General features: G+C 39.9%; 1 protein-coding gene across 1 annotated transcript in view; it reads right to left on the minus strand.

The window, feature by feature from the left end:
- PLS1 (plastin 1) overlaps positions 1-11794 on the minus strand; it is a 79776-nt gene extending 67982 nt beyond the window's left edge. Inside the window, exon 1 of the mRNA XM_007446948.1 lies at positions 11666-11794. The gene's annotated coding sequence lies outside the window, so the exon portion shown is untranslated. The remainder of the gene's footprint in view (positions 1-11665) is intronic.
- Positions 11795-12068: the final 274 nt, after the last annotated feature.

Genomic DNA, 12068 nt, shown 5'->3' on the forward strand with positions numbered 1-12068 from the left:
ACGGCGCCGTTAGTGAAAAAAAAAAAAAAAAAAAAAAAAGTACCACTAGATAACAAATCTACAGTTTTATCATTCTTTTAACAGCCTGCCTGCTACCAATGAAGGGTTCTACCAGCCAAACATAACAGGTTAGAGTTTTTTTCCTACCCCCAAGAGATGGACACCCTCACAGTACAACTAGATATTTGCCCAAGAACTATGAGGTACCTTTGTATCAGGGAATGGAAGAAAGCAATACCCACTACCAGCTCTGGAAATTTTCTCTCACCAGAATCTTGGCATTACAAAAATTAATAGCAGAACTATATATTTGCCAAGCATTCTATACTTTCCAAAGCAGATCCACATTGATTACCTCATTCTTAGACATAGGTACCCCAATAAAGGAATCGAGACACAATCAATTTTTTTTTTTTTTTTGCGGTACGTGGGCCTCTCACTGTTGTGGCCTCTCCCGTCACGGAGCACAGGCTCCGGACGCGCAGGCTCAGCGGCCATGGCTCATGGGCCCAGCCGCTCCGTGGCATGTGGGATCTTCCCGGACCGGGGCACGAACCTGTGTCCCCTGCATCGGCAGGCGGACTCCCAACCACTGCGCCACCAAGGAAGCCCCACAATCAATTTTAATGATTTATAACATTTTTTAAATCCAGGGCACACTCCTCTCTCCAGAGACAAGAGAGCTGGCACCTAGACTGAGGGGTAAAATGATGTGCTCAGAATTCCAGAACAAGTCATCGACGATGCTGGATGAGAGGGCTTACATCAAAAGAGAACTCAAAGGAAAAACCACTAAAGAAAAATACAGTCAAAATTAAGATACACAGGCATTAATGTTTATATGCCATGAGTTGTACAAGTTTAGAAATAAAGAAATTAACAAGAGCACTACTACTATAGATGTCAAGTACTGACAGTTTAATTAGTCAAAAGCAAATAAGGATATAAGAATTTGAATAAAATTAATAAGTTGTAATGATATAATATTTTCTACAACCCTCAGATTATACTCCTTCTTTTCCTAAATTAAATCAACGTTAGCTCTAAGGCCTACCCAGTATCACTTGAGAAGACCAAAACCAATGTTATATGGATCCCTCTCCATTCTCTGAGTTATACCAGGACCTCAGAGAATACATGAGAATAAAACAATGAGAAGATCCCTTTTGTCATCAGTGAGCAAGAGGCTTCCTCTTCCAGGTTTATATCATGCATTCAAAAGCGCCATCCCAGTGACAAGCCAGAAACAGTGACCTTTCCTCCCAAGGTCAGTCCCAGTCACTTGGAACATCTCCTATATCTGCAGTCTCCCCAGCTGTAAGCCTCAAAGTCACCTTGACTCTATTACTCTCTCCCTTCCAAAACCCATAATTTACCAGCAAATCCTACCACCAAATTCTGGAATATTCCCCTCCTCTCCATCTTTACTTGTCACTGCCTTAGTCCAGCAACCTGGTGTCTTGTTAGGGCTACTTCAGGAGGTTAATTTCTGCTCTCCCTGACTCTCCCCATCCAGTCTTTGGCTCTTACCCTATGCCCATCAGCTTCAACATATTCCCCTCAAGTGAAGCCAATCTAACAATGCATTTAATAAGAAATATTTTACTTAAGACTTTATGGAGAGGTAGAGAAGAAAATTTACATTGCACACCACTGGGCAAAACTCTGCAAGTTTTCCTTTAAGTACCTCATCTTTCCCCTAAACTCCTCTCTGAGAGAGCCTCCTTTCTCTCCTTCTGGGATAGAGGGGACTCCTGAACTGTCCCCTCTCTGGGCTTCAGCCTCCTGTCCTCAACCATCCCAATCACTTTTCTTACACCAAGCAATTCAACTCTTTCCTCAGCTTCTACAGTTTGCATCCTTTCACCCATCACCCAACACAACTTCCACCTAAGGATCCAACCTCCTTAGAAGACAGTAGGGGAATAGCAAGTAACAAAAGAGGACAAGTTAGTAGTAACATAAGCTCCATATGACTGTTTAAGAAATTTTTTTTAACTGAAAAATCACTGACCTACTGAAAATACCTTTTTTAAATGGCCATTAAGCCAAATGAAAATTAAGCTGAAACAATGAAATTTCATTGTTTTGCCCTGAAAATTAGCAGCCATATTTTTAAAAGTATAAGAATCAGTTGGAGCAATGGTTCCAGCAAACATAAAGACGCACTGTATGGGGTGCAAACTGAGAGACCGCACTGGTGGGGTGCAAATTGAAACAAATTTTCTCTAGGACAACTTAACAACAACAGAATTAAAAGTTTCAAAACTGTTGATAAAAGAATTCCACTTTTAGGAATTGTTCTACAGAACAATCTGAAATGAGCAAAGAGATAATGGTATAAATATGTTCACTTCATCATTATCACAACAATGGAAAAACTAGAACAACCTAAATTTCTAAAAATAGAGGATTTAATAAAATATGGTATAGGAATGTTAGGCAGTCATTAAAAATCATGTTCTCAATGAGTATGAGAAAAAATTAACAATATATCATCAGGTTTAAAAAAAAGGAGAATATCAATATGTGTAATGCATTCCCAACTTTCTTTAAAGCATATATCTATGCAAAGAAAAAAGAGTGGATAAGCCAGATAATATAAGCAATAAGGGAAGTTCCCCCAACCCTGCTTCAAATACATAGGATTGTTGGATAAAATATAAACCTTTAAATTTTGACAATAGGCATCTGAGCCTGAGCAAGCCAAAGAAATCTCCTGGTGCCAGAAATGAAGTGGGAAATCAAGCAAGAGCAGGTCCACGTTCACATCTCAAGGGACAGGAGTTGAAACCTCAGGGCATGAACACAGCAGAAAGCTGGAAGTGGAACCCAAAGCCAGAAACTAGGAAGGAACAATCCTCTCTGTAAAACAGGATGCTCACCATGGACTATGAGTAGGAAAAAGGCACCCATGAGAAGTCAGAACCCCCAATCTGCCCTGGGAGCGAGCGTAGGGCTGAATTCACACCATCCCACTATAAGAACCCAAGAAACCAATGAAACCATATGGATCTGGCAGAGGCAGAAACAAAACTGTCCCACAGGAAGACCTCCACCATCTAGAGTATACACTGAACTCCAACTGAAGAAAATGCTCTGAAGATGAGCTCACAGACAAAAATTACAAATCATATAAGAACCCATCACCACAGAAGTCAGGAAGAGACTTCCACACTGGGAATCATGAAAAAGACTTTAAAATAAATATATCTGAAATGTTCAAAGATAAAAGAAGGAATTCATTCACAAGTAAAAAACAAGACAATCTTTTTTTTTTTTTTTTTTTTTTTTTTTTTGCCACCAGGGGAGCCCCAAGACAATCTTAGAAAAAGAGAGAAAGTATATTTTTAAAAATGAATAGGAGATATTGTACATAAAAGTAGTAACAGGAACTATTTTGGGGGTGATGGTGGTGAGATTATGGATGATTTAATTTTTTCTATATAGTTGCATATTTTCCACAATGATCAAATGTTACTTTTATAACAGACAAGAAAGGAAGAAAAGGAACGAAAAAAGGTGAAGTTTCACATTTAACCATTCCTACATGACAATTTAAAAGAATTTTGAAAAATGGAGGGGATAAACCTTGATGTATTAATACTACAAGAATGAATCCAAACTGGTATCTAATGGAATGCCCCTACAACCAGGCAAACCCATATCATCAGATGCTACACCTGCCCACACCACATGCCCCAAACATACTGAGCACATCAGCAGATCGTATACATGTTAGTTCTTCCTTAATACCAACCCTCTACACATGCCGTTTCCCTAGAATTCCCTTCTTCCTTTCCTCAACCTGCAAATTTCTAGTAACCATTCCCCTGAGGAGTCTTCCTCACTGAGCAGCTGTCACTCAGTAATGCCAAAGAAAGTCATCCAACACTCTGGTTAATGCCATTTTGCACGCTGTATTTTCTGTCCATCCTACCTATATCAAGGACTATGCATTTAGGGAGGTAAGAAACGACTTTTCTCAGACCATCCCTGAATACTGACTATCCAACACATCACTTACCCATAGTTGGTGCTCAATGAAAATTTGCTGTATGAATGTAAGTGCAGAAAATCATTAAAATCCTACCAAAATGGACTTCCCTGGTGGCGCAGTGGTTAAGAATCCACCTGCCAATGCAGGGGACACGGGTTCAAGCCCTGGTCTGGGAAGATCCCACATGCCACGGAGCAACTAAGCCGTGCGCCACAACTACTGAGCCTGCGCTCTAGAGCCCACAAGCCACAACTACTGAGCCTCCGTGCCATACCTACTGAAGCCTGTGCGCCTAGAGCCCGTGCTCTGCAACAAGAGAAGGCACCACAATGAGAAGCCCGCGCACACAACGAAGAGAAGCCCCCGCTGACCACAACTAGAGAAAGCCCGCGCGCAGCAACAAAGACCCAATGCAGCCAAAAAAAAAAAAAAAAAAAGACTTCTCTCAATTAAAAAAAAAAAAATCCTACCAAAATAAACTCAGGGGAATCATCTGCTCAGTGCAGTTTTTCTCCTTTAGCCTCAGAGAAGTGAACTGGATTCATCTACCCACTGTCTGCTTACATCCTCTTGAATAATTGCCATCACAAATAGTATTGGCCGGGTCTTTTTCTGTCCTTGTTTCCTAGCTCTGAAATGACTGCACCATGTATGCAATCACACTCATTTTACCTTCCTTCCTTATTCTATAAAACTCTCCCAGCTGATTAAAAGCAATACCTTAAACCAGGGGTCCCCAACCCCCAGGCCCACGGACCAGTACCAGTCCGCAGCCTGTTAGGAACCAGGCCCCACAGCAGGAGGTGAGCTGCGGGCAAGCGAGTGAAGTTTCACCTGCTGCTCCTCATCGCTCGCGTTACTGCCTGAACCATCCCCCCCTACCCCGGCTGTGGAAAAATTGTCTTCCACAAAACCGGTCCCTGGTGCCAAAAAGGTTGGGGACCGCTGCCTTAAATCATTTTCCATGAGCAGTCTGTAGCAGATATGGCTTTTCTAGGCTTCTTTGGGCACTGGAAATACATGTAGAAAGAATTAACATACTATGACTCTCAATTCAATTAAATTAAGTAAATCGTTTGGGATTGCTCAGTGTTCAACACTATGTTAAGCATCACAGGAGATATAAAAGAAATATTAGATGAATTCTCTGTACTCAAATTGTTTAAATTCATTCATTTATTCATTCAGCCAATATTTACTGAGGACCAGCTATGCACTCCACCCAAAGCTAAGCACTGGGAAGAGCATCAAGACTTTGAATCCCTGACCTGGGCACTCCAGGAGCTTATGTACTAGTTGAGAGGGATGTAAAAGACACAAACAGAAGGCTTCCCTGGTGGCGCAGTGGTTGGGAGTCCGCCTGCCAGTTCAGGGGACAGGAGTTCGTGCCCCAGTCTGGGAGGATCCCACATGCCGCAGAGCGGTTGGGCCCGTGAGCCATGGCCGCTGAGCCTGCGCGTCCGGAGCCTGTGCTCCGCAAAGGGAGAGGCCACGGCAGTGAGAGGCCCACGTACCGCAAAAAAAAAAAAAAAAAAATCACTTGGCCATATACACAAGGGTGAATTTCTGGACTCTCTATTCTGTTCCATTGGTCTATATTCCAGTATAATACCGTCTTGATTATTGTTGTTTAGTAGTAAGTCTGGAAAAAAGGAAGTGTGAAGCTTCCCACATTGTCCTTCTTTTTCAAGATTGTTTTGGCTACTTAGTATCCATTGAGATCCCGTTTGAATTTTTTATTTTTTTTTCTATTTCTGCAAAAACATGCCCTATAACTACTCTCGATCATTGTTTTCAGATGCAGTAAAATTCCTTGGAAAGAGTTTGATCCTTTGGGGTCTCATATTTAAGCTCTGTTAGGCAGGACAGAGCAGAGTTTAGTCTTGGGCTGTGGTTCTCAGCAGGAGATGATTATGCTCCTCAGAGGACACCTGGCAATGTCTAGAGACATTTCATGAGTGAAAACGTGTTACGGGCATCTAGTGTATTGAGGCCAGAGAGAGGCTGCTAAATACCCTACAATGCACAGGAGATTCCCTTGTAACAAAGAGTTATTCAGTCCAAAATTTCTGTAGTGCTGAGGTGGAGAAACCATGCTCTAAGGGCTAATTACTCCCCACTGTTGATATTGAGGTAAGATGCTTCTGAGTATTGTACCCAATACCCTGTAAATTACTACTTGTTTTTCAGCCTGGCTGATGGGAACAGGCACTATTCCTGGCTTGGTTTGAGTGCCTACTATTTTTCTTATTAATCCTTTCAGGTGGTTCCTTCCCAGGCCTCCACGTACTTTCCTCACACCACTCGTCAGAACCTGGTGACTACTTGAGGGGGACGCTCTGCAGATCTGTGGAGTCCTTTCTGTGTAGTTCTCTTTTCTCCAGTAGTTTGTACTGTGAACTCCAGCTGCCTTTGCTCCCCACCTTCTCAGCTCTGAAGACCTTCAACACTTATCCCCTCCTTGACTTGCAGCCTGAAAACTCTCTCGAGACTGTAAATGTGGCAGTTGTAGGACTCATCCTCTTTATTTCCCATCTCTCCAAGATCACTGTCCTTTTCTGCCTGATTTTTAGTTAAAAAAAATTTTTTTTTCATATATTTTGTCCATTTTGTCTTTATTTTTTTGGCGGTACGTGGGCCCCTCACTGCTGTGGCCTCTCCTGTTGTGGAGCACAGGCTCCAGACGCGCAGGCTCAGCGGCCATGGCTCATGGGCCCAGCCGCTCCGCGGCACGTGGGATCCTCCCGGACCGGGGCGCGAACCCGCGTCCCCGGCATCGGCAGGCGAACTCTCAACAACTGCGCCACCATGGAAGCCCCTCCATTTTGTCTTTTGATTTTTTCTTTTTTTTTTCGTTGTTTCAGTCAGGAGGGTAAATTCAGTCTCTGGTACTCCATCTTGGCCAGAAGCAAAAGTCTAAACTGTACATTTTCTGTTTATAAATTAGAAAATATTTCATGTTCAGTAGAAAAATCTAAAGCAACTGCAGTACTTGGGAGGTATCCTTCTGGACTATTTTAATTTACAAGTATTCATTTATATATATGTACCTAGATACATGTATGATTTTTTAATGGAGTTATGCCAAAGATCTTAAACATTATTTTAATAGCTACATAAAGTGAGAAAGGCAAATGAAAACAATGACCTAACATCCTAAATCCATCGGGTTGCCAAAAATGAAACTGATGGAAACACCACGTGCCAGAGAGGATATAAAAGATCAGAAGCTATTGCTGCTACATTGTTCTCCAAAGTGATATATCGGAAAGAGGTGAAGGTATGCATACTCTATGACCCAGAATTTCACTTCTAGTAATTCATCCCAGAGGAACTCTTGTACAAATAAACCAAAGTACAGGTAAAAGCACAGCACTGTTTATAGTATCAAAAATAACTGGAAACAACGTGACTGTCCATCATCAGAAGGCTAGATAATTATAGAATATTCATTTAGTGAAATACTCCATAACAGTTAAAATGAAGTAGATATCTGTATTAATATGAAAAGATCTTGGGCCTATATGTTAAATGGGAAAGGTATATAGCAGATATTTGTAAAATTTTTTAAGTATTTAAAATAGTACTTTTAATGGATAGTGTTAATGGAAAAATATAGTAAGATGGGTGGAAAGAATAATTAACACATGCCAATTTCAGGTGACGAAAGGGATTAAAATGGGAGAGGGCCTTCAATCATATCATTAATGTTTTATTTCTTACAGAAAATAATGAGCTGATGCATAAAATAAATGGCAAATTGCTGACATTTCTTAAATCAGGGTAGAGAAAATGAGTGTATATTATTCTCACTATTCTTCTGCATGTTTCATTATTTTATTATTAAAACTATGAAAGAAAATTTAAACAGAATAATATTAGGGAACATCCTACAACCATATGTATGGTTGGGCCTTCTTTCCATAGAGCATTTTACTTAACCATCCTCTTCATTTGGTCTTAAGAAAATATAGTGGAAAGCCTGTTTTTATAGCAGATTATGTAGCAACTCCCCTAAGTTAACATTTCAATTTGGGAATACAGAGGAAAAGCTTAAGAGTGGCAGGATTTGTTCTTAAGCTTAAATAAAGAGCATCTGGAATGAAAGGCTAAATGATGAATGGGTTTATAACAATAGACCTGCCTGGACACAGGAATGCACAAACATGGAACAGGGCAATTCTTTTTCTTTTTTTACAGTTGATACTATGCACACATGAAGAGAATCTACTGCCAAGCACTTGATATAAATCATCTCTAATCCTTAAAACAACCCACAAAAGTAATGGTTACATCTATTTTCATTGATAAAGAAACTCAAGCTCTCTAAGGTTAAGTAACTTGCTCAATACCACTCAGCTGGTGAGCACTAGAGTCATATAATTCAAACAGCGGTGTCAAGGTCCATGTTTCCACTACTCCATATAAGGCTGGGTCCAGGAAGGTACTCTGGACCTGCCCCAAGGGAATTTAATCCTTCTGCTTACAAAGTTAGTCTGACCCTACCCAACTTCTGCAATCTTAGAAAATTTTAATTAAATTAATTTCAGTATCTTAATTTAATTGGCTGATCCCATGTTTTTTGTTTGTGTGTTTTAATGTGATGGGTTTTTCCTGTAAGTCTGTTTATTCAGTTAGTATGTGTCCCAGGTAAATTCCCTAGAGATTTTATTCTTAGCTAATAATGATCTAAGCTTTGTGACAGAAAAAATAAGTACAAAACTGATTCTTCAGTGGCCCAAAACCAAAGACTAAGGAAGACCATCACGATATAAGGAACATGTGTCATATGCAAGAGCACTACGTCTTAACACCTAAGTGCTTTCTAACTTACAAAGCGCTTTCACATATATTATGATATTCGATTCTCACATCAATCCAGTGAGTTAAGCAGAACAGAAAATATTATTACGATGATTATATACATACATACACACACACACACACACTATAACAGTATTATCTGTCTCCTCATGTTATTTTGTTCCCATTTGACATATAAGGAAATAGAGAGGTGAATCTACATGGCCTAGGTCATCCGCTGCTAAGTGTCAAAGCTGGTACTATTTTCAGTGTGCCTGAGTTCCAGGCCCATGTTGCTTTCAATAAACCACACTGCCTCTTGTATCATGAGATATTAGTTAAGGGTATCATAAAATCCTTCTAATTAACAATACATTTTAAAAAAATCACCTGATTCTTTCAAATTTATTTTTATATAGGCTCTAGTGTATATAACATATACATTAAGTAGCACTTGAATAGAATAATAAATTAAAAATATATACCTTGAAAGTGTTGTTATACAAAACACACAAAGCTTTTTTACTGGTGAGAGGAGAAGAATGAAAAAAGCCTGTGCTCACCTGAAACTAACATAACATCGTAAATCAACTATAGTCCAATATAAAATAAAAATTTAAAGAAATAGAAAAAAGCCTAAAGGCCACTACTCCAAGGAGAAAGAGCTCAACTTCCCACCTCTGCTGGAGTGGGTAAAGGGATAATTTTCTACTACTCGTTAATGACAGCCTCTCTCCTATCCTGCAAGACTGAGAACTGGGTCGGAAACTTTTGGAAGGAACGAGAAAGAAGGAAACCTAAAAACCTCAACGCTAAAGAAGGATGTAGTCAGAAAAGGCCAGTAAACTTTTATAATTCGCAAAGCACTTCAGGCCCAGGCACACGGAGCGTTAGAGATTAAAATCAGCACTTAGAAGAAAAAACAGGCATCAGGTACTCAGTAGAACGTATTCAGGAGTTCGAGATGTATGCGCCTGCAGTGCGTACCTAACCCCAAGAGCTGCTCCCTTTCCACAGGCTCGTATTACTGGGGTCCTTAGCAATAGGGCCTTTTACAACATTGACCGTAAGTCAGCATGAACATGGACTTTTAAACGGCTAGATAAGGCCACGCCATTAGCAACATTTGTAGCTAAGCAAAGTAACATAATAAGGGTAATCAAATATCATGCTTTGGGTGGTAAGCTGATCTAAACTGGGGATCATAAAGGAATGTTATCCCCCTCCTCTGTAAGAACACAATTGAGCATTTGGCTGGCTCATTATGAAAGGACTGGCAGAAGAGCACAGCCTTTGTTGGGCTCCGGGCATAATACAGGAAGGGAATTCTGGCTCCTAAGAAAGCCATAAAGGGCTGGTGGGGTTTTTTGTTATTTTAAGAATTATGTGGAATTTGTCCATGGCACTCACTTCCCAGAGTTAATTGGTCATGATGTGTTTGTTTCTCTAAGAGCCAAGGTAACTCTATTCTATTATGCCCACGAATAAATTTAAACGGTTGACTGCTTCACAAAGCTGAGCAGATAAGTCTTAACTTTCTACTTAGGTTTGAGAGCTCAGGTCATTGCACAAAGGAAACATACTTAACTTTTTAAAAGCTGGCCTCTCTCAAGAAAACTCAAGAGTCTTACATTCTTTGGCAGTAAGACCTATGCAAATTGCCAGCGGTATCAGTATCCAGGTTTCCTCGACATGTATCATTCAAGAGCTTCTCAGCTTTACATGGGCTGGGAACTGTTCATTTTCTGCTTTACTGAGAAAAGAGCTAAAGTAAGGCAGCTACAGATGCCAGGACTGTGTAGGGTGAAGATACGTGGTTCTTCAGCCAACTTCAGAAACCATTACAAAGGCTCACTGTGAAAGGGAACCTGCTTATTTGAACACAGTTTATAGGAAGCTCTTTCTGAAAGCCTTCACCTCTTCCCAAATTCAATGAAATAGTGAAAAAAGCTTTGAAGCAGGAGTGCTACCTCCAAGACTTGAAAATATAGACGAGCGAAAATAATGATAAAGAATGTATTTCAATTAAGATGTTTTCTTCAGACTCCAGATGGTTGGATATAATCGTGCCATAGCCTTAGCACCGACAATATCCTCTATTAACATTTGTTTTATGTATCTGTGGAATCTCTTTAGAAAAAAGAGGAGTTTTGCTTCTCCATGACTAAACTATGGACAGGAAATGCTGTTTCTTAAGATTGAAAGAATCTTCGAAGCAATAATACATATACATTATAGATGACACCAAAAGTATATTCAGTCACTTTAGCATTTTCCTAAAATTGTATATATCTTTCTAAAGGGAAAATTAAGGCTAAAACAAAAATTATGAATTTAATTTTTTTTATCCAACCCTGAATAAACCAAAACAGTTCTTTCTTACCTAACAAGTATTGTTTAAGAAATAAATAATTTTTGGGCTTCCCTGGTGGCTCAGTGGTTGAGAGTCCGCCTGCCGATGCAGGGGACACGGGTTCGTGCCCCGGTCCGGGAAGATCCCACATGCTGCGGAGCGGCTAGGCCCGTGAGCCATGGCCGCTGAGCCCGCGCGTCCGAGCTCCGCAACGGGAGAGGCCACAACAGTGAGAGGCCCGCGTACCGCAAAAAAAAAAAAAAAAAAAAAAAAGAATTTTTAAGAAAAATTAAGAGAATAAGAAATTATGTGACCCTCACACCATGGTCACTATTTGCATTGATTATGCAAAGCTACCTAGACCCCCAAAGCAAGAATGCACTAAAACAAAGAAACAAAAAAAACAAAAACATGAGGGGGTTTATCTCAATTTAACAATCATATAAAGAGGAAGCTGTAGAATCTGAGGCTGTATTATTGCTATTAACATTAGGGAAAATTCCGCATGCCTGTTTCTGTTGGTGTTATCACCTGAGATTTGGAGGTCCAAGAGAACAATTCAGAAGATTCAAAATTCAGTTTTTTTAAACTGTTGTCTCTTTTCAAAATAATCTTCTGCCAAAGTCAGCATCTGACCAAAGAAAACAAGCAACTAACTCCAAACTTAGCGTTCTGCCTACTTCTACAGATTTTAATCTCAAAAGAACTTGATCTCAAGTAGAAAGGCAAATCTGCAATGGGTGTGGTTTGGAACTACAAAAAAAAAAAAAAAAGGCAAAAATGTGGATGTCATCACCTTATCTGTTTGATTATGACTGTAGTGCTTAAAATACACCAGGATATTCACCATATATATAAATATATATATATATAACAGGATATTCACCCTTTAGTTCCACTCAAATGGGTCTT

This window comes from Lipotes vexillifer, unplaced genomic scaffold (genome assembly GCF_000442215.2).
Source record: "Lipotes vexillifer unplaced genomic scaffold, Lipotes_vexillifer_v1.1 scaffold40, whole genome shotgun sequence".
Lineage (NCBI taxonomy): Eukaryota > Metazoa > Chordata > Mammalia > Artiodactyla > Lipotidae > Lipotes > Lipotes vexillifer.